Here is a 25,244-nt window from a genome sequence, read left to right as displayed (position 1 = left end):
CATTGTGTCCTATAAATTTGGGTATGTTCTGTGGTCATTTTCAATGAATTGTAGGAAGTCTTTAAATTCTTCCTTGACCCATTGATGATTCAGGTAAGCATTGTTTAATTTACCTGTGTTTGTGGGCTTTTTGCTGAACTCTAATTTAAGGCATGGTGATTCAATAAGGTACATGGAGTTATTCCAGTTTTTTGGTATCTATTGAGGTTTGCTTTGTTACCTAGTATGTGGTCAAATTTTGAGACGGTTCCATGAGGTGCTGAGAAGAAGGTATATTCTTTTATGTTTGGATGTAATGTTCTATAGATGTCTGTTAAGTCCATTTGAGTCATAACATCTGTTAGTTCTTTTATTTCTCTGATAATTTTCTGTCTGACAGACCTATGCAGTAGTGACAGTGGGGTGTTAAAGTCTCCCACTATTAGTTCAATGTGTGTTTTAAGCTTCAGAAGTGTTTTTTTGTTTTTTTGTTTTTTTTTTTTTTTACATATGAAGGTGTCCTTGTATTCGGGGCTATAGATGTTCAGTATTGAGATTTCCTCTTAGTGGATTTTTTCCTGTGACTAATATGAAACGTCTTTCTTTGTCTCTTTTGGTTGATTTTAGTTTGAAGTCTATTTTGTTAGATATTAGGATAGCTACACCAGCTTGTTTCTTAGGTCCATTTGATTGGAAAAAATTTTTCCAACCCTTTACTCTGAGGCAACGTCTTTGAGGTTCAGGTATGTTACTTGTATGCAGCAGAAGGATGGATCCAATCTGTTAGCCTGTGTCTCTTTATAGGTAAGTTGATTCCTTTTTTATTAAGGGATATTAATGACCAGTGATTGTTAGCTCCTGTTATTTTAGTTTTTGTTGGTGGTGATGATATTATGTATGTTCTCCCCTTTGGGATTTGTTGTGTTTTGATGGATGTAGTCAACTTCCTTGGGTTGGAGTTTTCCCTCTAATACTTTGTGTAGGGATGAGTTTGTGGCTAGGTATTAGTTAAAACTGGTTCTGTTGTGGAATATCTTCTTTTGTTCATCTATGATAATTGAATGTTTTTCTGGGCTGGCATTCGTGATCTCTTAATGCCTGCATAATGCTTGACCAAGACCTTCTGACTTTCACTGTTACCATTTAGAAGTCAGGTGTAATTCTGCTAGGTCTGTCTTTATATGTTACTTGGCCTTTTTCTTTTACAACTCTTAATATTCTTTTTTTATTTTGTATGTTTAGTGTTTTGATTATTATGTGGGAAAGGGACTTATTTTTTCATCCAGTCTATTTGGTGTTTTGTAAGCTTCTTGTATCTTCATACACATATCTTTCTTTAGGTTGGGAAAGTTTTCTTCTGTGATTTTGTTGAATATATTTTCTGTGTTTTTAAGTTGGACTTCTCCTTCTTCTATCCCTATTATTCTTAGGTTTGGTCTTTTAATAGTGTCCCATATTTCCTGGATATTTTGTTTTAAGATTTTGTTAGATTTAATGTTTTCTTTGACTGATGAGTCTATTTCCCCTATTGTAACTTCAGCACTTGAGATTCTCTCTTCCATCTCTTGCATTCTGCTGTTTATGCTTGTATTTGTCATTACTGATCATTTTCTCATAATTTCTATTTCTATAATTCCCTTGGTTTGTGTTTTCTTTATTGTCTCTATTTCAGTTTTCAAGTCTTGAATAGTTTCAATCATAGTTTCAAATGATTGCATTTTCTTGGTTTTCTTTAAGGAATTTGTTGATTTCTTACAGTTTTTTGTCTTCTCCATTTCTTTGAGAAAATTTTTCATTTCCTTTTTAAGGGCCTCAAACATTCTCCTAAAGTTATTTCTTAGGTCATATTTTTTTTGCTTTATCTATATTTGGTTGTTCAAGTCTTGCTGTTGTAGGGTCACTGGTTTTTATTGGTGTTGTGTTGCTCTTTGTGTTGAATGTGTTCCTACCTTGTCTACTGATCTTTTCCTCTGATTGGTGTAGTTGCGGCTGTCTGTGTCTTTGGTGCTCAATCTTCCTGGTGCCAGTGAATCCAAGGCCCAGGTGGTTGTTCCTCTTGGTGCAGTGAGGGCAACAGTTCCCGTCACCCCAGAAGTCACTTGGTGTTCCTGGAGGTCTCTCAGTGCTCCCAGGGATTTCTCTGCATTACCGGGGGGTCATTTGGGTCTGCTCCCATGGAGGTTGCTTGGGGCTGTTACCGCTGAGGTTGCTTCCTTGGGCCTTCCTGGCAGAAGTCCCTAGTTCAGGCCTGCTCTGGCAGAGGTTGCTGGCTCAGGCCTGTTCCTGTAAATGTCCCTGGCTTGGACCTGCTTCCCTGGAGGTCCCTGGCTTAGGCCCAGGCCCACAGAGGACTCTGGCTTACTCCTGCTTCCTCAGGCGTGGCTTCCTTATCCCTGCTCCTGTGGAGGTCATTGCCTTGGATCTGCTCAGGAGAGGTTCCTCGCTCAAGCCTGCCACCTCAGAGGTTGCTGCTTTATGCCCGGTCCCACAGAGTTCTCTAGCTCAGGCCTGCTCCCTCAGCGGTGGTGCCCTTGTACCTGCTCTGCTTCAGTGGAGGTCACTGGCTCAAACCTGCTCCTGCTGAGGTCGCTGCCTCAGGGCCTGCTCCAGCTGAGATAGCTGACTCATTCATGTTCCAGCAGAGGTCACTGGCTCAGGCCTTTTCCTGCAGAAGTCCCTGGCTGGGGCCTGCTCCCTCAGAGGTCCCTGATGGTGCCCAGTCCCACAGAGGTCTCTGACTTGGGCCTGCTCCTTTGGAGGCTCCCTTGTATCTGCTCCTGTGGAGGTCGTTGCCTCAGGGGGCCTCCTCCGGTGGAGATCACTGAACTGTGCAACCTAAATAAGTATTGTCTAACTCACCAAGAGCTACAGCTGACCATGAAGAGAGCACTCAGTCAATTGGAAATGTTTGAATTAGATCAGGTTTTATCTGGTCCTTAAGACCCAAGTGGGTTATACAAAGAAATAGCCTACGTCTCACAAACCTAACTCTGCTATGCTATCTGTCCCTGAAAATCGATGGCCTCTTAGGGGATCCCCTGAGATCATTTTGAGAAATAAAACCACTTTGGCATTACAGGTATGTTCTATACAAAATGCATGCACCAGCCAAAATGAAGAGCTGCAATATATAGCCCCACCCTGGAAGTCCCCTTAAGTGAAGGGAGATCCTTCCAATGGACAGAACTTGGTTACCCAGCTTGGTCATTTTATGAAAAAGAGGGATACCTAGAGGAGAATGAGAGAGTGGTAGAGAGACAGAGAGAGAGACAGAGAGAGAGAGAGAGAGAGAGACAGAGAGAGAGAGAGAGAGAGAGAGAGAGAGAGAGAGAGCGCGATCGTCAACTGTGCCTTATGATTTGACAGAAAGGCCAGGAACGTGGAAAGAACAAAACTAGAAAACTGGTGACAAAGAAAGACAAACGAAGACATTTTCAGACAGGCCTAAAGTGTGAGGCACTTGAAAATGTAGGCTTAAGCAGTCTGTTCATGTTCCTAACTTCACGGCCCAGGCAACCTTTCATTCTCCAATGGGCTTGTGAACAAAGTGGTCACGGTGGTAGTGATGAGGGCTATCCGCAGCCTCGGCAAGCTGGCTTTCACTCCCCATAGCTTCTGCTGGGCCTGATCATCACCAGCTGGCCGTCCTGCGGATGGACTTGACAACAGTTGCTCCCTCCGTGGAACCTGGTAACCGCCCCCCAGCCAGGTCACAGCCTTGCTGCCATCAGTCTCAGCATGAAACCAGGCTGAAGGCAGCCAGCTGAGTCACTCCCTGGTTTCTTAGCACAGACACTCAGATAATAAATACTTATTTGGTAGAAAAATCCTCAACTCCTCTACTGTGGCACAGTAAATAGCACCCACGCAGCGTGGGTCAACCTCCTGGGCTCAGGAGCACCAGGAAAGCAAGATAGGAGAGTATGGGGCTCCCCAAAAGGAAGCATACGTCGCTTTCCTATTTTAGTTTTCTACTTTGGCATTATTACTTATTGTTCTTACATGACAAGTAAAATCAGAATCACATTGTTTACAGTTAAGAAGCTTATTTCTAATATTTATACACTTGGCTTTTTGTATATTTCCTCAGATAATAGCGCCAGTCATTACATTTTAAAGAAAGTTGCTATAGTCTCTCCTTTGCATCTTTTCACTAAGCACTAGAATAAAGGGAACTTAAAAAAATAAAATAAAACAGAGAACCATCAAGACGGATGACCAGAGCCAGGGGACAAATACAGATGTCTCTGACCCAGGAACAACCATAAAACCAATGTACAATAGGAATTAAATAAAACTGAGAATTTATAAAATTATGACCAAATAGAATAAAAACCTCTACTTCTCAATCTTGTTCCTTCCTACGGAACAGAACTTTGTGGCCTCCAGATGACCAATCAGATGCTTCTCGAGCCTTCTACAGGGAATTTTCATTTCTGTGTAAGCCCGAGCTATCTGACACTCAAACAGGAGCTCAATCACTTCCAAAAGATTTATTTCTAGGTATAAACCTACGCCTTTCAAATTGCATTTTGTTATCGTTGCTGTTCAGAGAAAGATTAGTTCCGTGCCTTGCCTCTGATGTTCTAACAATGACAATCGGCCTGTGGAGACAGTATCACAGCAGACAGGTTTCCTTTGTCGGGAAGCTGGTTTTCCTTTTGGCCTGATCTAGTAAGATTCAGATCTTGTGGCATACTAACTCCAGAATAAAAGTCCTTATCTCCAGGTTTTAAGATTTAATTTCTTCCATTTCCCATTTTGGGCCTGCAGTTATTCATTAGAAATCACTTGCAAATAACTCTTGTTCACTTTATTCACTTCCCGATGTCAAGAAATCGCTCTGATTTTTTTTACCTCAATACTATCCTATATGAATTTAATTTTAGAAAGCCATGCATTCACTGAAGCAGCTGTCAGACACTACAGGAAAGATATTAAGCCAACCACGGGCACGATTTTCAGATCTAGTGACACCAAGATCTGGTGAGCTCAAATCAGTTTACCAGTTAGTGAGGCAATCTTCCAGGTCCACTTCTGTAATTAGTAGTTCCCCTGTATAGTGAAAATTCTGACTTCACCTTCTCTGTCTTTCTTTAAGCAAGTGATTAAAGACCCCAAAACACTGATCTTGGATCTTTAATATCAAGTTTTATATCATCTCAGTCTCTGCTCGATGTAATCTAACTTGACTCAGGTTTGGTTAGTGAAGGATGCTTAGTTCTGAGCAGAGAAGGCTTAAATATTAATGGTCAAGATAGGAAGCCAAGCTAATAACATTGCTTCAACGTTTAAAGCAGTATCTGAGACAGATCTGTGCAAGACAATTGACATTCAAGAAATGAAAGTTCTAATCATTAAATCTGGCAAACATGATGGCTTAAGACAAAAGAAGTTATTCTTTCATGATCCCAGAAGCTAGAAGTGTGAAGTCATGCTGACGGCTGAGTTGTGTTTCTGTAGGGATTCCCTCCTTGTTCCCTCCAGGTTTCAGGGGTCCCTCCTTGTCCCCTCCAGGTTTCAGGGGCCGTCCTTGTTTCTGATCACTACAGTGACCTACTCCGGTCACATGCATTGTCACCTCCTCCCCAGTCTGTATCTTCTATCTCATGCCTCCTTCTGACTGCCTCTATGAAATTACATACTTAGCAACTTTAAGGCTCATCAAAGTAAGCCACGAGATGATCACTCCATCTGAAGATTCGGATCCTAACACATTTCTGAAGAGTTCTGTTCCAAACAAGGGCATTTCCTCCACTCCCAGGAGCTGAGATGCAGTATTTTAAGGTGCCCCTTTTTTCAGCTGACCACACATGATAATATGTGAAAGACAGCCATACTCACAAGGGAAACTCATATTTAGGATTGCTTGAGGAATGGGATATTGGGCCAGCAGAACATAGCCATGGCAATTTAGTATGTGTTTCTCTGAGCTATGGATTTATATGTGACTCTGTGAGAATACAAAACTTAAAAATCTTAGCTCAGGTTTCAAGGCCCTGGGAGAGTTTAAAATACAGTGCTCGGCTATAATGAGCTGACTATGTCACAGCACCTATCTCCAAGAATCACGGATCATTGCAGAAGAGAAGGCAAAAAGATAATGAAGAGCCGGAGGGAGTGAACCTCCATAGAAAAACTTTATTTGTACACACGGACTCACAGCAGCTGTGACTGCATGCACAGATCCCACACTAGACCAAGCCAACCCAAATCCCAGCACGGAGTGAGAAGGGGCTCACGAAACCACATGCTACCTGGAGAGTCATCAGCAACCGATGAGTCCTGGAAGAGAGAAAGTCAGGCCTCTTTGGGCATGTGGCCTGTGGAAAGCTACCCATGTTCCACTGGACAGTCCTATGCCCCTGCATATACAGGCAGCACTATGTGGAGTCAGCTGATCTGAAAAAGGTCAGACACAAGAGGTTGGGAAGGAACAGAGTGAGGAGGAGAGGAGAAAAATTGGAGAAGAGGAGAAAGATTTGAATGCATGAAATTCTCAAAAATATATACATACATATACATAATATTTGCTCTTTCATATATAGGAAATATATATATATATATGTAAAGTTTCAAACTCTAGAAACTTGCTAATCCAAAAAATAAAAGACCAAAATAAATGTGTGAGCATGGGAGTCAGGAAGCACTGCATTTGAATCCTGTCTACACCAAACTCCAAAGGATACAGTACTTTAAGTTCTTTGGGTCTCTTGAGCTAGCAAATACAGGTCATTATCTTACGGGAATAAGATAAAGCAGATAATAAGAGATGCCGGGAGAGGCACACTGAGTAGTGGGGCACCATCTGGGGTCTGGGAGAGCAAGGAAAGTCTCGGCATGTTCAGCACCGACTTACTGGGAACTTTGCATATGCTCTGCCCTCTACATTCTCACCTGAGCACTGGGATACGGTTGTGTTAGCTGCAATCTGTAGGCAAGGAGACGAGTGACTTACTCAGAGTCACAGCTATTGCTTGTACAATTGACTCCAAACCTAAGTCTTCTGATCCCCAAGTCTGTTGAAGTGAGAGAAGAAAGCAGTAAAGTTGGTAGATTAAAACTTAAATGTTGGTACCTTCCTCAGCCTAGATGTCGTAGGAAGGGCCTTGGTCCTTCCTCAGAGCAATGTGCCTTACCCTCTCTGAAGAGTGGATGTGGGAGAGGGTTGGGGAAGTGGAGGGAATGGGAGGAGGGAAGGGAGTGGGAACTGGGATTGGGATGTAACATAAAAAAAGAGACTTTGTTTTTATTTTTGTTTTCTTTTAAAAAATATAATAAATAAAACCTTAATGTTGGAAATGTTTACATGTTTATTCAAGTAGTTCCTTAACAATTGCCCCCTGAGAAATGCTGGGATGTGGAAAAGGATGGAACATGTCTCCAAGGAGCTTCATCCGCTCAGGCTTCTGAAAAATATTGGGCATCTGGAGGCTTGGTGGTGACCAATGAAATCCAGCACAGCACCAGATCAGAAAATTCCTAGATGTCTTTCTTCTCAATGCTGACTGTCTTGAAACAGATCACCCACATGCAATGAGAGCAGAAGGGTGCCGAGTGAGTTCAGGGTTCCCATTCACCAGGGGTAGACAGATCTTTCTTATGGAGCTGGCACCTGCTGTGTCTTCTCTACTAACTCCACCATCCCCCAACCAGGTACACCCTCTCAGAGAGAAAGAACTCAAGCAGACAACCTCAGCTCCAATTGCTCAAGGTGTTTCTACTTCTTATCTTTGCAGTCTTTAAAGATGATTTCCTCCATTGGAGACCACACCCATGTCTTAATCAAGAATGGTTGTTTTAGCCCTTTTAGAGTTCAAGTTGGCTCAAAAGACCGAAGCCTAGCTATTTCCTGTGGTTTTCTCACACCCAGACTCTGTCGTAAGGGGCACAGCATCTTCCACAACATTTCATTCTTAGGCTTTCTCTATACTCACCCATCAACCCTCTCTTCTAGGTTGACAAGGGGGACTAGATGCATATAACAGATGAATGAGATGAACAGAGAAGATACAATGACAGAAAGAAATGGACAAGGTGATGAGTAAGAAATAAATCAGGTGAATAAGAAACTAAATAATGAATGAAGGAGCAGGGTAGTGTGTCTAACTCAAAATAGAGAGTTAAATATAACAAATGAAATAAAAAGTAAATATACATAATAAATGAGTGATATAAACAGGAAGTAGAAAGAAATGCCCATTTCAGTGTGGAAAGAGAGATACAGACAGATTCAGGCAGGTATATAATCTGCAAAGAACAAAGCAGCTGAATTGATTCTGCTTCCCTAAATGTCTGTCCCATAATAATGAATCGACTTCCATCATATGTTTGAAGAAATTATTGTCAAGTGATTTTTTTTTCAAGTCAGTTTAAATAGAGACAGGGTCAGCAATCCAAAGAGCAAAGTGTTCCTGTCATTTTAAGGATGGGTTATTTCCTAAGGAGAGACTGATCTGTTGTTCTGCTTGGCCATATTGATTTGACATAGGGTATTGCAAACAATAGAGCAAGCGAGCCTATCATTCTCTGAATCAATCATGACAGATCTCCACGGTGTACTATTACAGAAGATGCTCTGATCGAGCAAAGGTCTGCTTGGAATGCAGACTCAGCCCCCTAAAACTTATGTGTGCCTCCTATGAATCTATATCAGCAGCAATTTTCTCAAGTTGTGCAAGCTTTGCTATGGGTGGAATCAAAGCGAAAGAGGAAGAAAAGTGAGTGCAGGGTGTCTCTCTCCTATCGCATCTCCCAGGCTGTCGCAGTAAGTCAGTCAGCCAATGCCCGTACTACATCACAAAGTCGTGTTTATAAGTAACTGGTGACCCACTTACGGGTGAGGCTATCTCCTCCAATCGTTTTTCCAAATGTCTTATAATCAACCCCAAACATTAAATTGGGGTGAATTTAGAGCAGGGGCTAGAGAGATGGGTCAGAGTTAAGAGCATTACTGCCCTTGCAGAGCACCTGATCTGTGTCCTAGCACCCACAGGACAGCCCTCACCCATCTGTGACCACAGATCTGAGGGATCTGATGCTGCCTTCTAGCCTCACACATGTGGTACCCATAAGCTCATGAGGGCACGTATACATCCACATAAATACTACATGCATCTTATTTTAAAAAACTCAAAACAAAAGGCAGGCTAGTATGTTGAGAATGTAGTCTCCCAAAAGACAGCTATTTAGTGGGGAGATGATCGGATGAGACTGCATATTTTGACCCTGCATAGAGTCTTCCCACTTATTACCTCTGGACAAGGACACTGTATTCTCTGCCGTCGTTGGTATTCCCAGGGGCCCCTCAAAGTGAGAGTTATAGAGGTTCTTTCTCCACTTTGAGACACAGCCATGGCAAATGCCATCTTAGGCCTCCAACGACAGAATTATGCTAGCCCTTCACCAAAGCCGAGAGGAGTGGGAGAGGCTCACACTTCATAATTCACCTGACTGGTGGTCAGCACAAAAAATCTCAGTGAGAAATCGCCCACCTCCCCCAACCTTCTAGCACACCCGAGGCTTTATCAAGGGCCTTCTCAGGGACATATAGCAAATGTCACTCAGGAGGGCATGCAAGTGCAAACTTAATAGACTCTATCTGTCCTCTTTCTTTCCTTGGCATTTTCCAGGCAAGGGGATCTGATGGTGAAATTTAACATGTGATCTGACTGCAGCCTTGCTGGTGTCTACCCTGGTTGCCAGGCATTGCTCGTGTTCCTCTGTAGTCTCTGCATCTGCAGAGCTGTGATATGAAGGGGGATAAAAAGAACAATCGTAACTGCCTTTTACTTAGCATGTACCAAGAATCTGCCGCTTACAAGGCCCCATGCTTAGCCTTTGTGGTTTATTGGATGAGCTGGTGAGGGCAAGGGAAAGTCAGAAATGGCTTTCCGATATTGCCGACCTACAGCTTTGGAATGTGCTGTTCTCAACCCCGCTGCACCCTTGTGCTTCACTTGAAGGCACTCTCAGACATTAAAAGTTCATTAATTATATGTAAAAACAATTTTCCTTCTCCCGACTTCAGGCCTTTGAACATGGCTGCCGATGACTTTCCTTGTTATTGTGGTAAAAGGTAACAGAGGAGAAGAAGAACATTTATTTCAGTTCACAGTTTCATGGCTAAAGAAATATGGTGGCTGCAGCTCTGTCTTTGGTATGGGAACTTGTGACCCAACACATTGATGGTGACATTGGAACAGCAGCCAAGAAGCAGGGAGACAGACAGACTTGGGCCAAAGCCAGAGCCGGACCGTAACTGGTGAGTCTGCTCCTGGTGACTCATACCCACTACCAGCCTCACCTCCGAAAGGATCCACGACATCAAGCAAAGCCACCAGCTGGGATCAGGTGTTCAAACACAATCGCATGTGGGCAGCATTTCACATTCAAGCCAGAGCCAGTACAGACATCTCCTGCAGGCCCAAAGGCACGCTGCTCCCCAGACTTTCGTCCTTCCCTTTTCCCAGCCCTAGAGCCAGGGAGGAAAGGAAATAAAGGAGAGACATTTCACCCACTGAGAGCATCTCAGCTGTAGAACAAACCATTGCGGCAAAATTCTGTCCACACTCTAGGCTGTCCACTTTCAATCTTCCCCTTTCTCCCAGTTCTTAGAAGTTAACCTCTGCCCTCTAAACTGGTGCCATCTCCTCTCCTATCCCAGGAGTCTTTGGGAAAGTACATTCTCAAGATGGCCAGAGTTCTGTTATTTTCCACACAGTGGGAGGTCCTCAGGGGCTCGTGGGTCACCACACTGGCTGCCCTGCTACTCAGTCCCACACTTTGTTCCGCTCCAATTTCCAGGAAAATCCTGTATTGCACTTCTGTTCTCCTTGGTTTGTTACACTTATATTTTACTTTGTTTTTGTAACAAGATCTTCTGTAACCCAGGCTGGGGTCAAACTCCTGATCTTTCTATAACCATCCTACCAGGAAAAAAGATATTCTAAAGAATAAACCTTTGACTTTCCCATTGGTTATTAGATTATTAAGACAATATAACTCAAGAATTAAATATCCCCAAGAATTCCATGCTAGGTAAAGGGAAGGTTGAAGGTCTAGGGCCAGGCAGAACTTGCCTCCTAGGAAGACTTCACATGGTTCCAACAATTCACCAAATCATACTGCAGAAGAAACTGGAAGTAAAACAATGATTGGTCAGTGATGGGCAGGATCACACCTTCACTAAAATAGCTTTGTTATCCATGGCTCTATGCCTCTACTTAAACCTAAACTTCATGCCAGTGTCCTAAAGAAAAATATGAAACATCACTGGGCCCCTTTATCTACTCTGCTTCAAGTATGGCCTTATTGAATAACCTTTTCTATGCTTTGTGCTACTATATGTCTGTTTAGCTAGCATTGGGAATGAGTAACTGTGGTCGTTTAGATGATAATTGCCTCCATAGGCTCACATGTTTGAGGACTTGGTCCCCAGGGAAACTGTTGGGAAGGATTAGGAGTGGTCTAGGGGGTCCTTCTGTCTTTGTGTTGCTTTCATTGGTTAATAAAGAAACTGCTTTGAGGGGGCTGGAGAGATGGTTCAGTGGTTAAGAGCATTGCCTGCTCTTCCAAAGGTCCTGAGTTCAATTCCCGGCAACCACATGGTGGCTCACAACCATCTGGAATGAGGTCTAGTGCCCTCTTCTGGCCTGCAGACATACACACAGACAGAATATTGTATACATAATAAATAAATAAATATTAAAAAAAAATAAAAAGAAACTGCTTTGGGCCCTTGATAGGGCAGAACTTAAGTAAGTGGGGAGACAGAACTAAATGCTGGGAGAAAGAAGGGTGGAGTCAGAGAGAAGCCATGGATCCATGGCCAGAGGTAGATGTGTTAAAACTTTTCTGATAGGCCACAACCATGTGGTGATATACAGATTGATATAAATGAGTTAAATAAAGATGTAGGAGTTAGCCAATAAGAAGCTAGAGCTAATGGACCAAGTAGTGTTTTAATTAATACAATTTCTATGTAGTTGTTTCAGGGCTAAGCTAGCCATGCAACAGGGATGAACAAGCAGGCCCTCTCCTTGCAACAACTGGTGCCCAGACGAACTTTAGGTAACTGTCCAGGCAGTGTAATGTCTCTGCAATTCTAGAGTTTTGGGAGTTGCTTACAATGCACCTCCTGTTTACTTAGGTAATAGTATATCCTTCTGAAGTCTTTGATGGAGTTGAAAAAAAGATAAATAGTTATAGTTTTCCTTAGTTATAATAAAAGATAAAGTAGATATAAATATTGTAACTGTAATTCTTGTTTGATAACTGTTTTGTTATATGTAATTTTACTATGTTAAAGCCTTCCTTTTTGTTTAAACAGAAAAGGGGAAATGGTGTAGGAGTGTCTTCTGTCTTTGTGTTGCTTTCATTGGTTAATAAAGAGACTGCTTTGTGCCCTTGATAGGGAAAAACTTAAGTAGGTGGGGACATGGAGCTAAATGCTGGAAGAAAGAAGGGCGGAGTCAGAGAGAAGCTATGGATTCACCACCAGAGTTAGACTCAAAACCTTACTGGTAAGCCACAACCATGTGACAATACACAGATTAATAAAAATGAATTAAACTAAGATGTAAGAGTTAGCCAATAAAAAGTTATAGCTAATGGGCCAAGCAGTGTTTTAATTAATACAATTTCTGTGTGGTTATTTTGGGACTAAGCTAGCAGGGCATCTGGGATGAACAAGTGGGCCCTCTCCTTGCAATATAGGAGGTCTTATCTTGTTAAAGGAGGTGTGTCATGGAAAACTCACAATCCTACTCCTCCAAACCCGCACTATCTTCAGATTCCCTTTTGACTCCTCCTCTATTTCTACATCCCTACTAGAGAAAACTGTTCCAAGGGAGATTGTGTTTGGCTTCACAACACTCTGCCTAAGTCTAAATTTTCTGGGCTGTAGTAGCCTGCAGTCTTCTTTTTTTATGATCTCCAAATTTTTAGAGCAGGCATGGGTCAAACTGGGTTCTGCAGATGCTACTGTGTAAAATGTGGGATCTTCTGGGTTGGGCTACCCTCATCATGGTTCATCAATGAATTCACTTGTTCATCAATTAGTGTGTGTTTGTCCAACACTTTTCTATAGTCTAGAAACACAGTACTGAGCAAGGCAGCCCATTTCCTAGAGGAGCTCCTATTTTTGTCAGGAGGTACAACAAAAGCATCAATGAGTAGTCCAGAATGAATAGATAACAGGTTAAGAGGAATGATAATAGATAATAGGTTAAGAGAAAAGTCTAAGCCATGCGTCTGAAGAAGTGGCAGGTGTAAGAGTTAGATGATAAAAAAGAGCTAGCCTCAGAAGACTGGGGAGAGAACTTTTTCAGGCAGAAAGGACTAAACATATCAAGAAAGAGCAAGAGTGAACTCTGGGTGGTGATGGAATGAGAGGAAATCCCTGTGCTTGTAGCTTGGAATGAGGGGTCAGGGTGAGAAAAATACAGAGCCACACTCATATGGGGGCATGAACTATAGACATACATAAAAGATCACTCTGGTAGTTTGAATAGGTATGCCCTCCATAGACTCATGTGTTTGAATGCTTGGACAATAGAGAGTGACACTATTAGGAGGTATAGCCTTGTTAGGGTGGGTGTGGCCTTGTTGGAGGAAGTGTGTCATTGTGGAGGAAGGCTTTCGGGTCTCATATGCTCAAACTACACCCAGTGTAGGACACAGTTCACTTCCTGTTGCTTGCAGATCAAGCTGTAGAACTCTCAACTACCTCTCCAGCACTATATCTGCATGTATGCTGCCTTGTTTCTCACCATAATGATAATGGACTAAGCCCCTGAAACTATAAGCCAGCCCCAATGAAATGCTTTCTTTGTAAGAGCTGCCAAGGTCATGGTGCCTCTTCACAACAATAGAATCCCTAAGTAATACAATCATACATACTCTCTGTGAAGATGGGGTTAGGCCCTTCTTGCCTAGGGCTTTGTAAAATTGAAAACAGATCTGTAGCTCACCTTAATGGTACATGTCAAACTTTTTCACCAAAGACTCCTATAATAGCCAATTCTGGAAAGAGCCCCATTAAGTAAGTCCCATAAGTTATGGCTGTAGTGAGTCTCCATGTAGGAAAAGAGAAGTGAATTGACACCATCTCTTTAATACATATATATATATATATATATATATATATATATGCACACACATTGTGTGTGTTGTTTAATTTAGTCCCCTAGTAACTCTACAGGAAGGAAAAGATGAGCTCTGCTTTTGAGGCAAACAATCTGAGGCTCAGAAGTTCATCATCTCTTCATTGGTATACAGTCATACACCAAGTCAGGTACATTATGTTTCAGTAAAATATGAGTATCTACATAGAATGAATAACCAGCAAATATTTCATCATGCCTGTCTTATTTGCTTTTATGGTGTAATAAATTATCTTCAAAAGAAAAAAAATATTTTTTGTTTTCAGGGCTTTGAGTCAAAAGGAATTATGACCCTCACTGAGTGACTCAAGTGTATTCATCTCTCCAAAAACAAAATTGTCCTGATTGAGCCACAGACTTTCTGGGAAGAATAGAAAATAAAACATTGTGAGCTATTACAGAACATTTACCACTTGTCCACTGTTATAAGTTTGTTGACATCCTCACAAGTCTTCTGAAATAATCAGTGTTTTGATTATTCCCCTTACCAAGAAAACAAGGTACAGAAGTGTGAGTAGACAGCAGAACCAGGATTCAAGGATAGGTAGTCTCTTAGCCCCAGGAACCCCAGTGCTTCCATTGTTGTTCTTTTGACTCCCTGTAATCAAAACCAAGGGTCACAGCAACTCTGAATCACAAGCTGTGTGGTATAAAGCCCTCAAAGAAAAGTACTGTACTGACTCTCTCCATCAACTCAAGGGGAGTGTGTAAAGGCACAGGAGCAGTAAGGTGAGAACCAGGAGCTATGACCCTTGCCTGAAGTTAAGTTCACACCTCTAACACCAATGAGGCTCTCTGAGTGGTCCTGTATGAGCACCCCATGTGGGGCGCCACAAAAGTAAGGGGGCCATGGCATAGACAGTCTGAGAAGGAAGAAAGAAATTAATAACAGATATTTTATCTATTTTGAGCAGGTTCTATTTCACTCCCAAACTGCACTGTTCTCCTACTTGAACCAGCCCCCTTCTGGAGCAGCAACCACAGGACGGAAATATTGACTGAAAAGACAGAAAATTACCTTTACTCCAGGTCTACAAATTCTAATTATGGAAATTTTTCATGAGAAGACTTCTGGGTAGATAAGGCATTTCCCTTCGGCTTATCTCACTTGCTGATTTCTTATAATGATAGCTAGGTAGGTGTGTGTGTGTGTGTGTGTGTCAGAAAGAGGGGGGACTCCTTTTGGCTGTTTTATTTCAGTATTGTTCTCAAGGTGCTGCAATGAAGTTTCAGAATGCTGCAGGGGAATTACATTAACACCATCTTATAAAGATGGGATAATGTCCTTACACTGAGGGCCAGGTGCTGGTACCAGCCACTGTGGATGATAACCTCATGTTTCCTGAAGTGACAACAAGCCCTGGCACATAATTATCTCCATGTACCAGTCAAACTTAAAGGTCAAAAATAATCATCATTGAAGCATGAAATTTTGGAGGCATAGTCATCTGTGCTCCACTGGCTAAATAGACATCTTAGGGTTTCGACCTCTCTCCTAGTCTTACTTTGCTCCTCTGTGAAATGGGTTGGTGTTTTCACACTGAGCTTCTCAACTACAAGAATTCATGCACAGGTCTCTTGAGATTCTGACAAAATCCAGGCCCAACCTTAAGAGGTATGGGCATGAAAAAAACTAAATAAATAAATAAATAAATCAGAAGAAAAAGAGGTGTGGGCATGGCCAGAGGTTCCAAATTCCTCATAAAGCCCCCAAGGAATTATAATATATTAGCTGGTCTGTGGGCCCCATTTTAAAAAACATTGATGCTCAGGGTTTTAAAAGATGAATATGTAATCCTACCACAAATTCATTGTTTGAATAGCTGATCCTCAGAAGGTGGTTTTATTTTGGAAGACTCTGGCAACTTTAGGAGGAGGTACCTAGGTGGAAGATGGTGGCCACAACACACAGGTTCTCGGAGGTATATTGTCACCAGATGCTTCCTGTCTTGCTCTCTGTCTCCTAGAAAGTGACACTCTGCCATGATGAACTGAGACTTCTGATAATGCTGCCTATGACCCTGTCAGAACCAAGAGTTTCCAAGTTCTTGGTGTCTTATTCAAAGAATCAGAAAAACACACAAATACAAGGCATGCACGCATACAATGCAACAGGAAGTTTTTGAGAGACAGTGCAAGATACACAGAAAAGCAGCAGTCTACTTGAGCTAGAGTGCCCTAGAACCTTCGTCATTATTTGGGACTTTCTTCTACAGAGTTAGAAGACGATCCTGATGGGCATGAAGTGTGTGGTTCTGTTTTGATTGTTGGACTTTGGTTATATGAGTCTTTCACTACTGGGAGTGTCCCATCCTGTGATGCATCTGATTTCAATCATAAGAACACTCAGTTTTACATAGGCATAAGATGGCAAGATAAGGGATTTTCACCAAAAGTTCACTCAGAGGGTAAAGTTCACACATGAAAGAACCGAGCAGACTCAGTAACAGGCTGCTTAATCTTCTCTCAGAGATCTAGCCTCCATTTCAGTTTCCTGAGTCTGAGCAAGAAGTTTCTGAGACAGAGTCACAAACAAAGGACAATCAGTCTCTAACACCCCCCAAAACAAGGAGGGGGCCTGGTGCATGCAGTACTAGGCCAGGCCAGGCCTGCGCCAATCTCCACAGCCGGTAAGTTCAAGGTGATAATCAAATAAGAACAAAGCCTGGAACTTGTCCAGGCCTGCCCCAAAATGGAAAACTGTAGCCCTGATCAGTCCCTAACTAGACCTAGCCAGTTAGAATGTACTGATATGATTGCCACTTGCTTAAGCCAATCATATCTGAAATGAGCTAATTGCCATAAGACTGACTCTTGGCTGTGCTTAAAAGGAGCCTGTGACCTCCTCTCAGGGATGTCACCATCTTGCCTCAGTATAGGGATGGTCAGCCCCAGCATGCCAGAATAATAGGAGAGTGGTCTTCCGTGGGACTTCTCCAGGACCCTAACAACACACACCCAAAACTAGTTCAGGCTGAACAGGACTCCTGCGTCTCGTACCTGGATATGTTTCGGAACCTGTCCCAATGGGTCGTTGAAGCAACACACTCCATTATTTGAAATGGGGTACCATGCAACTTGATGCAGGTGAAAGTCGAACTCATTGTTAGGAAAAAGATGTGCTTGTGTGTATTTCAAATCAAGCAGAGTCCTGGGTTGCTAAGCTAGCCTATGCTTGCCTGCCTTAAACCCATGAGCCAAAATAAATATTTCCAAAATAAATCCCATAAATCCTTTGACTTGTACATGTCTAGCATTCTGTCACTGGAGTTTAAGGGTGAAATGACATCATATACAGAGACTAGCACATCATAAACACTCAGTGACTCCTTTGGGATCTCGGTGGTGTTATAGTCAACTACAAAGTCAGAGGCTGTGTGCTCTGTAAGATCTCTTTTCTACTGTTCCAGAAAGTCCTCTAGGAAGTACAGCAAGAGTTGGAGCTGTGTGACAGGATAATAAGAGGAGAAAATAGGACCTGGAGCCCTGCCATACCCTATGGGCTCATTGTTCAAGTTCTAGATCTTTGGAGATAGTAATAACTGTTCTAGAGGATGGAGCTATTGTAAAAATAAAATGTAAAAAAATAATGTGGAAAAGTACTTGTAAATCAGCAATAAGATGCTATGTGTTTCTACATGGGTGCAAATATCTCCCAGATCCTCCCTGCTCACCACTCTTCATCCACTGAGAGTTAGATCTGCATGTAGCTCCTGGTATAAGAAGACATGAAGGAAAATGAGATACAATCCTCAGACATTGGGTCGGGGAAATAGATTCAAGCATGCTTGTCTTTGCTCAGTGGTTTGTTTTGAGACATGATCTCAGCTCAGACAGACTTCAAATTCACTATGCAGCTAAGAGTGGTCTGCTAGTGCTGGGATTATAGGTTTGTGACTCCATGTCTGGCCTTCAAAACATGTTATATGCTATTTCTATCCTTTTAGCTTAGGATATAGAAGAGAGGGGACTTAGGAGACAAAATTATAAAGGTACCAATCAGGCCAGATATGCCTAAACACACCTTCTCAGCTTCTACCCTAGGCACCTACCAGCACACTGAAAAGGATCAGTCTTCCTAAGTCAATAGGTATGCAAGGACACAAGCAGACAGCTCAGACCTCCATTCTCATTGTCAAGACAGAAAAACCCTAAGAGTCGAGTTCAACTTGGGACCCTACATGAGAGGGTTTGATCTTGGTTCCTGTCTATGTCCTAGGGAGGAAAAAGGAGCCCTGCCAGCTGTGATCATGCATGGCCTATCAGGAGTTGATGTGCAATCCGAAGCCACTGTCTGGAGGAAGAGTGACAAGCCACTTGGACCCACCATAGGTGCTCTGTGGTCTGCATGGAACCCTCGGAAATCAACTCAGTCAAGGGATTGATTTTCAAACGTTGACAAATATTTGTGCTAATATAGGAAGCTTGCATAGGAAGATCTTTACAGCAACCATGACAAATGGCTTAGAAGGAAAGGTGCTATAACCATAGGTCACCCAGACAATGACTTTCTAAGATAAAAGTGTAGACCTACAGGTGCATGGATGTCTGATAACTTAGGATATCTGGGATAATGACAAAATGTTTACCATCTTAAGCATAGCTATCAGCGTGACAGTAAAACTAAAGGGCTTGGGAGATGACTCAGTTGCTCAGATGCTTACCACACAGCATGAGGACCTGGGTTTGAGCCCCAGGAGCCAAGTAAAGAAGCCACATGTTATAGTATGTGCTTAGATCTTAGTGCTGGAGTTGCTGACTGGAGAGTCCCTGGGGCTGGCTAGCCAGACAGTCTGGCCTATTGGGTGAGCTCCAGGACAATGAAGAGATCCTGTCTCCAAAAGGCAAAGTGGATATCACTTGGGGAACACCTGAGTTGATCTCTGGCCTCCAGATGCATGTGTGCAAGTGTACACACACATACACACACACACACACACACACACACACATAATTTTAAAACTCCAACTGGGCTCAGATCTCAACACTATCTTTCTAACCAACTATAGCAAAACATAGTGAGTCAAATCCATCATGGCCAGCTTGTACACCAAGTTTTAAAGACCAGAAGCCTCCATTTAGTCAGACTTTATGAGTTCAAATCCATGCACAATTGTTTATGTCTTTCCTGTGAGATCTTAGAAAAAAATTAATTAACTTTTCTGCCCCTAGTTACCTTATCTACAAAAATGAGGCTGCTAATAGAATCTGTCTCCTTGGGCTACGGTCAGGATCAAATGAGTTTGGAAACGGAAAGTGCTTTGAATAATAAGAAGGCACAGTAAACATTTCAAAATAACAGGGTCTTGTTATTGTAAAACCTTAATAAATTGGTTGACCTCGCTTGCGGGAGGGCATTCCCTCATTTGCATAAGTATATGCTGTGAATGAAAGGAAGAGATGTATGTAGGGACTTCCTTAAAGCTCAGCAAGCTGGACCATCTGAGGAATGACACAATGCGTATCAGGAGGGGACTTCTTATTTTGTGCCTGACTTCAGCTTGGCCCAAGGAAGGATTGGAGCCTCACAGCGCGTTCTCTCGAATGAACATTTTCTCATTTCTCTAAATGTCTGATACTGCTTCCGGGACTTTGGCTGGCCAAGCAAGAGGTTTGTTCTGGCACATTCAGAGGTCACTGATGGAGGAATTACCTCATAGGGATTAGAAACAAAAAAAAAAAAAAAATGAACTTGGAGTTAACTCAAGGAATGAAGTTAGGAGCAAATCCAGCCCAGGGTATGAGCTGTTGTGTTACTATGAAGTTTTCTGTGAGGTAGGTAGGTAGGTAGGTAGGTAGGTAGGTAGGTAGGTAGGTAGTTTTTATCAGCTATATAATTCCATGTGCAAGCACTGGTGTAGGAGCTGCACTTAGCTGAGGCTTTAGTTTCCCAGAGGCCTAAAGTCACCAACTTTTGAAAAAGGTGATCTTGAGTAGGCTGAGACCTGTGTGCACAGTGTTTCTGCTATGGAAGGTGACTCTGCTCAGATACTCCTTGACCTGCCCTGTTCATACCAAGGAACACCCCAATCATCACACGGTGTCCACAAAAATGCCTAGGGGCAGTCTAGGGAAGGCAAGAACAGGCTGCGCTGACAGACTGGGCTCTGCACCCCAGTTCCAGCACCTAAAAGGTATATAAACTTGAGAAAGTAACAAACTGTTTTGTATTTCCCTGTAAAATAAGTAGTGGCTGTTTATACTAGCAATCTGTTGCCCTGCACCTAACTCTCTGACATAGCAACCATAGCAGCATAAAGCAATCATTGCAGTGGGCCAGGCCTTTGCAGTGCCTTAGCAGGGAGGTCCTACTTTACAGTCTTTCCGGAAGCTACAGTCAGGCTGCTGGCCAGGGCAGCGGTCACCCGAGACAAGAAGATCTGCTTCCAGACTCCCTAATGTGGTGCTGGCAAGCATGAGCTCCCTGCCCGGTGCAGGATGAAGTCCTCAGTTCTTGCCAAGAATGAAGTTACAATCTTCCATTGTCTTATCTGGGAAGAGAAATGCCATCCTTTCTGCCCTGGGTCATTGTTCACAGCTCTGGTTTTAGTTTTCATTTTTGGTTTTGTTTTTTTTTCTGTTACTGTACTAAAGCAGCCCTAGCAGAAGCAATCTATTGATGTGAAGGGTTTGTTTGACTATCACTTCTGAGTCAGAGTTCATCACTGAGGGAAGTCAAGAAAGGAACTCAAGCAGGCCCTGAAGCAGAAACCAGAGAGGAGAACTGCTTGCTGGATGAACTTTCAGCTACCTTTCTTAGATCAGGGTCGCCTGCCTAGGGATGGTGCCGCCCACAGTGGGCTGGGCCTTCTCACATCAATTAGCAATTAAGACAAAGCCCTGTAGACATTAATATATGCCAGTCTGACAGAAGCAATTCTTTGAGGTTCCCTTCTTCCCAAGTTGTGTTGAGTTGACAGTAAAAACTAGTCAAGACAGTCACACAGACCAGCCCTAGTACCATGTGAGCAGTAACTACACAGTGACATGCATAGTAAGAGCTGGGGACCACAGTAGGTGCCATAGCGACAGGAGAATTCATCAGTCAGTTTTTGTAAATGTTTTGGAAGAGGACCCAGCTCACAGTTAGCAGGGGTAATATGTGAGCTATGATCATCTTTATATTACTTTTTTCATTGTTGTCTTTAAGAACTAAGCTATGAAATGGAAATGTCAGTCAAAACTGCCCAGAAACCCATGCCCAACCCTAACCTCGCATTGTGTGTCAAGATGTCTACTCGCCCTAGGCAGGGAGGTAAAGGGAAAGTATCAGCCCAAGACCTCCAAGATCAAGTTCTCAGCACAAAGGAGATTTATTTTTCCCGAAGAGACAGGAGGCAGGGAATAAGAGACAAACATAGGAGAGGGAGGATAAGGCATAAGGGGAAGGAAACAAGGGAAAGGGGGCAGGGATATTTGTCTGGGGCTGGGGAGGTCAAAGGACCACTGTGGCAATAAGCAAATGGCAGTTTATAAAGGTAAGGAGGGAAATTCTGTGTTAGGATGAAGTGTTTAATTTTAATTAAGCATGTTAGTTAGGTGAGCCAAAGGGGCCTTTGGATTGCTAGACTTCAATACTTTGATAGTTGGACCTTGGTAGTCAGCCTCAGAAGGAGAGATTGACCAAATAAGAGAATTCACCTTGAAAACTATCCTTAGGGATGTGATCTAATGATTTTTAGCAAGGCAGAGGGAATGGGGGAGAAGGGCAAGGCCTGCCAAAGCCATGTTTGCATGCTGGCAAGAGTCCCTTCAGCAAGCCCACAGCAGATCAAAGTATGGATACAACAGAAGTCCAACTTGGTGAACCAATGAGTTTTATTGGGGTTACATATAGGAGTATGGGGGAAGGTTTACTCACAAGAACAGCTGTATCACTACAGCCCACCCAGCATGGGCAATAGCTTAAAAAAAAAGCTGGGAACCTGGAGCACACTGCACAGCTCAGCAGGATGGAGAGTGCCCCTTCCAAGGGACTCGGTTGATCTAAACCTCTTCCAGGCAGTTGGTCTGGTATCAGAATCTCCTTTGTAGGTTAGCTTGTCTGTGAGTGACTCTTAGCCTCTTTATTGCTCACTCTAGTGGGGAGGAGCCTAGTGAATCTGGTCAGCTTCAGGGACTTCCTGAAACTATTTTCAAGTTTACTGTCCTGCTTAAGGAGCATCCATGCAAGATGGAATGTTCCAATATCTAAGGAAAAAGCTACACAACACCTTGTCAGTGGCTTACCCTAAACCAAGTCTCCTCTCATAACTTTCTCTGTACCTTGGCATGCAGATTCTTCTTTATTTCAAAGTAAATATTTACCAAATTTACTAAATCTAGCACTCAAACCCTAAAGCTAAATCCCCCATACACCCATTACTTAGAAAGTTCAACAATACACATCTCAGCGTTTCGGGGGAAACCCTCTAAGATGCTTTATCCTCTCAAGTAACAAGAAGCTGGGGTGAAGTTAGCACCATGCTTAGCTCAACTGTGTCATCCATGATTGAAGACATCTCCATCTCTCCCTGCTACCATCCATGAGCTTGAGTGATATGTCCTGTTATGACCCATAGCTTGTAAATTCCTATCGTGGATTTAATGGCATCCCGATGTAAAAACAGGAAGAAAGGATATGAGGACAAAGACAGTGACAGAACTTTCCTAACATGTTTCTGTTTTCCTCAACGTATATATGTATGTATGTATGCATGCATGCATGTATGTTTGGGTGTGTATATATGCATGCATGTGTGTAGGTATATGTATGTATGTATACGTGAATGTATATACATATGTGTGTATGTATGTATGCATGTGTATATGCATATGTGTATGTATGGGTGTGTGCTGTGAATATACTTGCATATATGTATGTCTATATGGTGTATATATGAATACATATGCTATGTATGTATGGGTGTATGTGTGTATATGTATGTGTATATGTACATATATGTATATGTATATATGCATGTATATGTGTATTATGTTTGGTTGTGGGAGTGTGTGTGTAAGTATTTTGGCTCAAAGGGAAGATTTCCTCCAGAAGTTTTCCAAATTAATTTCTTATAAACTACTTTAGCTGTAAGTTAAACACACCCACACCTAATTACAAAGAAGGCTGAAAACACACTGATATTTTATGAGATGGTGTCCACATATGATCTTGGCCTATCACAGAAACAAAAAACAAGGCCACATGATTCAGCAATTAAATACCACAGACTGGTAATCTGTCCCAAAGACACTTCAGTCTCACAGTTCAGGAGGATGGCAGTCTGAAGTCACTGTATGGCGCCAGGTGATGAGGAGCCATTCCTGACTTCCCCCAGTGTCTCCTGTGGCTTTTCTTTGAGGGAAGGTAAGGAGGAGGAGAACGGGAGGATGAGGATGAGGATAAGGAGGAGGACAAAGAGGAGGAGGAGGAGGAAGAGAGAGAGAGAGAGAGAGAGAGAGAGAGAGAGAGAGAGAATTTTCTGTTAATTAAATTTTTTAACTAGAACATAAAATAAAGAATTTCAGGGATATTTTCACTCATACTTAACATTGCAGTGTGCTCCCATCCCCCTTCTTTACCCTTCCTTCCTCAGTCACCTTGCTGGCCTTATGCTGGCCCCTTTTCTGCACCCCAAACCCCTTTCTGATTTCATCTCACACATAGCACATATATATTCTGACCTTAGAGTCTAGGTTTTAGAGCAATCATGATCTAGTTCTTCCATTCCCTCTGCTACCCTTTCTCCTTCCCCATCTACTCCCTGAAGACCTCTTCCCATGATATCTTATCTAATTTCAAGGCATTTGTGTAATATATATATATATATATATATATATATATATATATATTATACAATATATATTGATTAATGTTAATTGACGATTAATACAGAATATATATTGATTAATCGATATATATTGATTAATGCTCTTTTTGCTTGTTTGGAATTTTTGTAGATTCTAAATGTTATTCCTCTGTCAGAAGAATAATTGTCAAAGGTTTTCTTCTACTCTGTAGGCTCTCTTCACTGTGCTGATTGCTTCTCTTCTATGCAGAAGGATATTTTTAATTTCACGTATTCCCATTTGTCAATACTATGAATTATTTCCTATGCTCTCTGAGACCTTTCCAGAAGGTCCTTGCCTATCCCTGCATCTGTAAGTATGCTGTCTGTTTTCCACTAAATCATTCATAGCTTCAGGTCCTACATTAAAGCTTTTGATATATTGAATTATGTACAGGTTGAACGATGTAGACCTAGTTTCATTCTTCTACAGGTGGCTATCCAGTTTTTCATCACTATGGGATCAAGTGACTATCTTTTCTAAAATCTATGTCGTTGATACCTTTTTCAAAAACTAGTTGACTGAAGCTAGACAGTGGTGGTGCAGACCCTTAAAGCCAGCATTTGGGAGCAGAGGCAGGGAAATCTTTTTGAGTTCAAGACCAGGTCTACAAAATGAGTTCCAGGACAGCCAGTGCTATTACTACAAAGGAACCCTATCTTGGAAAAAATAAATAAAAATATTTTTTAAAAATTGGGTGACTGTAGCTTTGTATGTTTACTTCTAGGTTCTCTGATCTATTTTTTTTATTTATGTGTCTTTTATTTGTGCTGTGAGCTAGCACCATGCTGTTTTGTTGCTGTGGCTCTGTAGTATAGTTTGAGATCATGTATCATGCTATCTCCACTTTTCTGTTTCTGCAAAAGATTGCTTATCTAATTGGGTCTTTTGTGCTTCTGTGTGGATTTCAAGAAGTTTTCCCTATTTCTGTTCGGTATGGCATTAGAATTTTGATAGGGATTGTGTAGGCTGGAGCTTATTGTAGGTGACATAACCATTTTCACAACATCAATTCTGTCAAAGCATGAGTATGGGAACTCATTCTATCTTCTATTGTGTTCCATTTCTTTCTTCATTGTGTTTTCATGGTACAAGTATTTCACATCCTTGGTTAAATTTCTTCATAAAGGGTTTTGTTGTTGTTGTTTGTTTGTTTGTTTGTTTGTTTTATTCTGTTTCATGTTGTATTTTTTGAAGCTATAATCAGTGGAAGGAGGTTTTTTTCTGATTTCCTTCTCACCAAGCTTATTATAGTATATAGAAAAACTA

The sequence above is a fragment of the Microtus oregoni genome, unplaced genomic scaffold, assembly GCF_018167655.1.
Source record: "Microtus oregoni isolate MIOR12 unplaced genomic scaffold, Mior012 000001F_ref0000356, whole genome shotgun sequence".
Taxonomy (NCBI): domain Eukaryota; kingdom Metazoa; phylum Chordata; class Mammalia; order Rodentia; family Cricetidae; genus Microtus; species Microtus oregoni.
This window is presented reverse-complemented; position numbering follows the sequence as displayed.